The following is a 4,818-nucleotide window of genomic DNA, read 5'->3' on the forward strand; positions in this document are numbered from 1 at the left end:
TGGACTCATGCAAATAATAAATGATAGATGATATCTAGTCCAAATGGATGAAAATTTGGGTTAAGGGAGGAATCAAATGATGGATGGGAATCACCTTGCAAAATGTTGTTTTAGGATAGGTAGATGCCTCAACAAAAAGGCGGGTAACATTAGATCATGTAAGGTACTAAAGTCATTATCATCGGACAATGTTTAAACACATGTATTAGACATTAAAAATGTTCGCAAAAGAACTCTACCAAGAGAGGGAGTTTATAAAACAACTAGGGCATGACGAAAGAGGATTATAAATGACTAATATCTCATGCACATATGACGTAAATGTTATACCCGTAACATTAGTTCAATCTATTTTTGTTTTTGTTTTTTTTTTTTCATCTGCAATCATGTCCAAACAATCATGGACTTGGTTTAGACGGAAGTCGGGGTCTCCTCATCACTTAACAAGCCCTTATCAAACCCACACTCCATCCAATTACACACATAAAGTCATCCAATATAAGTCCTACAAATTAATTCTAAGATAAATAAGAGGATTCTAGCCGACCCTAGTGGGATCATAATCCATCAAACCAGACGATTATGGGAGCAACAGCCTTATAATGCAACTAGAAACCTAGCTACCATAGTGGGAGAAGCCGTAAGAATGCTGGGACCAAATTAAAAGCTTGATAAACTCAAAATAATGTGTCTCACTAGAACCATGTCAACCATGTCGACCTAGTACTTGACGCACACCAATCGCTTGGGAGAGGTAGGCAGCCTAAGTACGGCTTATGCACAATATAAAATTAAATCCAAGGAGGATAAGCTGATCTGTTTACCACCATGAATGAGTTCTTTTTTTCTAGGGTACCACCGTGAATGGTTTGTATATACCATATGTTCACAAAACTCACCAAACTTCAGTGAAAATTGAAGGAAATTTTTTAGAAAAATAGCCAAGGTCTTGAGAAAGACGACATTAATAATCGTCGATTATTTTAAAAATTATTAACTTTTTTCTATATAATTAGCTATTTCTTAATATTTCCCTTCACTCAGACTTTTTTTTTAGTTTATCCCCCCTCGCCTTCCCCCCTTTTTTTTTTCTTTTTAAATTTATTTGAACCAATCCCGTCTAATGATACTAAATTTGAACTTGATTACAATGGAATCTATAACTGTCAAGAAAATAGGTGCAATTGAGCTAAGAATACAAATCGAGATACAATCCTAAGACAAGATGCAATCACACACACACACAAACACACACAAAAACACAGATTTTATGTGGTTCCCTCAAAGTTGATGTATGTCTATGGGTTACATCGATTCCACAATGAAAAGAAAAATCGCAATTGCATATTGCATTCTTTACAATACCTTTTTGTTGATCAGTACTATTAGGCTCTACAAACTACATCGATAACTACAACAAAAATTATACCCATGATGATGATACATATGAAGAAACTTGTAGTTTGATACAAGAGTCTTTTTGAAGATTTTAATGCGTAATCCTTGTGAAAGCATGATATAAACACAAGATCGATATAGAATCTTTCCAAACAAAATATACCCCCAAGAGCTAAAATCTTGAGTGACTAGGTTAAAATTAGACAATTGTATCCAAGGCATGCGTGAAGGACTCAGGGTACTAAGTGTTAACCAACAAACATATGTTTCAAAAGACTAATCCCCCGACACACATTATATTTAATAGGTTCATGTAAACTAATATTTTTAATATTGAATTCAAAAAAGTCTATCCAAAATTGCCACACACTCATCAAATACACACACGACCTAACGTTCCTTAAACTTCATTGAAGAAAAAGAAGAAAAAAAACGCTCATACCAACACACATGATCACATCAATGGTTGATATGACCAAATGAGCATGCTCTTTGACCAAACATCTCGAAGACATGAATAAGTAATCATCAAAGATGAAGATATACAATCTACATTAGAGCAAAAGTAGAAATTTTGTCAAATTTACAATTAATCTGATCGTTGAGATATAATTTCAAGTACAATGAAAAAAAAATCAGAAGTTTAAGAAACACTTTCGAAGAGGAAGATCACATAGCAAGAATCTCAAGGATACAAGTAGTACACAATCTTATTTTCTTTGACAATGATCGAAGATAGTTATTGCTAAATCAAAATGATATGATGGTTTCTAATATTTAATTACTGATTTTTACAAATTACTAACACTTGCGCAACTTCTTAATACCACTATAAATAAATAAAATAAAAATTAGGGGCATCTTTCCTTGTTTACGTAAAGTGCATAACGTGGGTCTCACACTAAATTAAGTGATCTGTGGGGCCCACAATCCCACGATGGGAGTATACTATTATTATATCCCCACAAACACAGAGACTTTATAAAAGAGCTCCAACATTGACCAAAGAAAAAGTACTCTCTATCTGACATCATCTCCTTTGACCAATTCTAGTTTTCTCCTCAAAACCCTTGTCGTCTCTCTCTCTCTCTCTATCTCAAACCTAAACTACTCTTCTTCTTCTTCTTCTGCGATCTCTGAGTTCTATCGAAATTCAATCTCGAAGAGACGAAAATGGTGAGAAACGATTTGTTCATCAATGTTCCAAGCTTGTTCCAGTGTCCGATCTCACTCGACGTAATGAGATCTCCTGTAAGTCTCTGTACTGGTGTCACCTACGATCGATCCAGCATCCAAAAATGGCTCGATAACGGCAATAATACCTGTCCAGCAACCATGCAGATCTTACCTAGTAAAGATTTTGTTCCAAATCACACTCTCCACCGTTTGATTCAGGTTTGGTCGAAATCCATCAACAACTCATCTGAATCTGATGGTTCTCCTTCGATCTCACCCCAAGAAGCGAGATATTTGATCAGGAAGATCGAAAACATGGATGAAAATTGCTTCGATTGTTTGTTGAAAATCTCTGATTTCGCGAAATTTTGCGATGAGAATAGGAAGTTTTTGGCAAAGATCGAAGGTTTTGTTCCGGCTCTTGTTGGTGTTCTTAGCAATGTGGATCTCCATTGTGAGGAGAAGATTCGAGTGTTTGAACAGTCGATCAGGGTTTTGGATTTGATTTTGACGGATTACGGAGATAAAAAACGATTGATGAGATCACTTGGGAGAAATCAAGAGTTATTGTCTTCGATTGTTCTGGTTTTGAACAAAGGAAGCTTGCATTCAAGGATTGAATCAGCTAGGTTTTTGGAGACAATAGCAATTGATCCAGAATCAAAGCTTCAAATCGCTGAAAAAGAAGGGATTTTGTTCGAGTTATTAAGGCTCATTAGTTCCGAAACGGATCCAACAGCGATCCACGCTGGTCTATCTTGCTTGATCGCCGTATCAAACCTTAGACGGATCAAATTAAGGATTCTAGGGTTTGTATCAATTCACAAATTGGGGAAATTACTCTCTCAATTCGATTCCAATGTTTCGATTACAGAAAAAGTTTTAAAACTATTGGAGATGTTGTCGACTTGTACAGAAGGTCGGATTGCGATCTGTGAGGATCCGATCTGTGTTACTGAGATTGTACGGAAGATGTTGAAGGTTTCGAAAGCTGCGACAGATCACGCTGCGGTGATACTGTGGAGCGTTTGTTATCTTTTTAGGGATCAGAAAGCGCAGGAAGCAGTGATGAAGAACAATGGATTTACAAAGATATTGCTGTTGATGCAGAGTAATTGTTCACCTTCGATTCGACAGATGTGCAGCGATTTGATTAAGATCTTTCGTGTGAACTCGAAATCTTGTCTTTCAAGTTATGAGACAAAAACCACACATATCATGCCATTCTAATTTTTACTGGTAAATTTTAAATCTTTTTTTTCCCCTGTTTGGTGGATCTTTTACAGAGATAATTGTAAATTTTAAAGAAAATTTTGTCAATAAAGTACAAAAGAATTGTTTTGATTTGACATTTTCTTCTTTGAATTTGATGTTCTTCTTTCAACTGGGCTTCTTTATTGTAACATTCGGATTCTTGTAGTAATGTATGTGAGTGGGGAGATGACTCTGGAGGGGATTTAGATATTTAATTAAAGTGTTTTGTTGGGTAGAGCCGGCCCAAGTATCATTCATATATTCATCCGTGAAGTTAGAGAATCTTTCTGTTTCAATTTGATTATTTGTTTTTGGAGAGTTTATATTGCGACACCAACTTTTACCAAGCCACACCAAAGATGTGTGCTTATTCTCCGGTGATTTACATATGAAGCAATGGGAATCTCTCTTATTTTAAGTGCGATTTTGACTTACCCACCACATTTTGTTGTATATTTGAGAGAATTAATGTTGCTACTCCAACTTTGGCTAACACCACCACCAAGATGTGTCTTATTTCTTTGGTGATTTACATATAAATTGAGGTGGTAATAGCAAAAGTGTGACTGAGAAATTTTTTGAGCATAGAAGTCAATTTGAGATTTCATAGAAGACTAATGATAAAATTTGACTTGAAAAAACCCACTAATTTAAGTATGATTTCAAATTTTATTAAAGATTGTTGGGTCCACGTGATTTATCAAATTAGAAATCCAACAAACAAGCATTCTAGGTTGCCGGGAAGAATTCAGATTCAAAAGAAAAAACGAACTCAGATTCAAAAGAAAAAACTAAAACCAAAAACATTTTTGAATTGGATCGTAGGTGTTGAAAATGGATAGCTACCGAACTCCCAAATTTAAAGTTAAAATTCAATGATAAAAATTAATCCTTTTTTTTTAAATTTTTTTTTAAAGTTCTTATAATCTTAGGGACAATGACCCCAGAGACCTATTTTTTGAAAATATGTACTAAAAACTCCCTTATGAA

General features: G+C 35.0%; 1 pseudogene; it reads left to right on the forward strand.

The window, feature by feature from the left end:
* The first annotated feature begins 2,467 nt into the window (after positions 1–2,467).
* LOC147404150 (U-box domain-containing protein 28 pseudogene) lies at positions 2,468–4,081 on the forward strand (annotated as a pseudogene).
* Positions 4,082–4,818: the final 737 nt, after the last annotated feature.

This window comes from Akebia trifoliata, chromosome 4 (genome assembly GCF_017979445.1).
Source record: "Akebia trifoliata isolate Shusen 1 chromosome 4, ASM1797944v1, whole genome shotgun sequence".
Lineage (NCBI taxonomy): Eukaryota > Viridiplantae > Streptophyta > Magnoliopsida > Ranunculales > Lardizabalaceae > Akebia > Akebia trifoliata.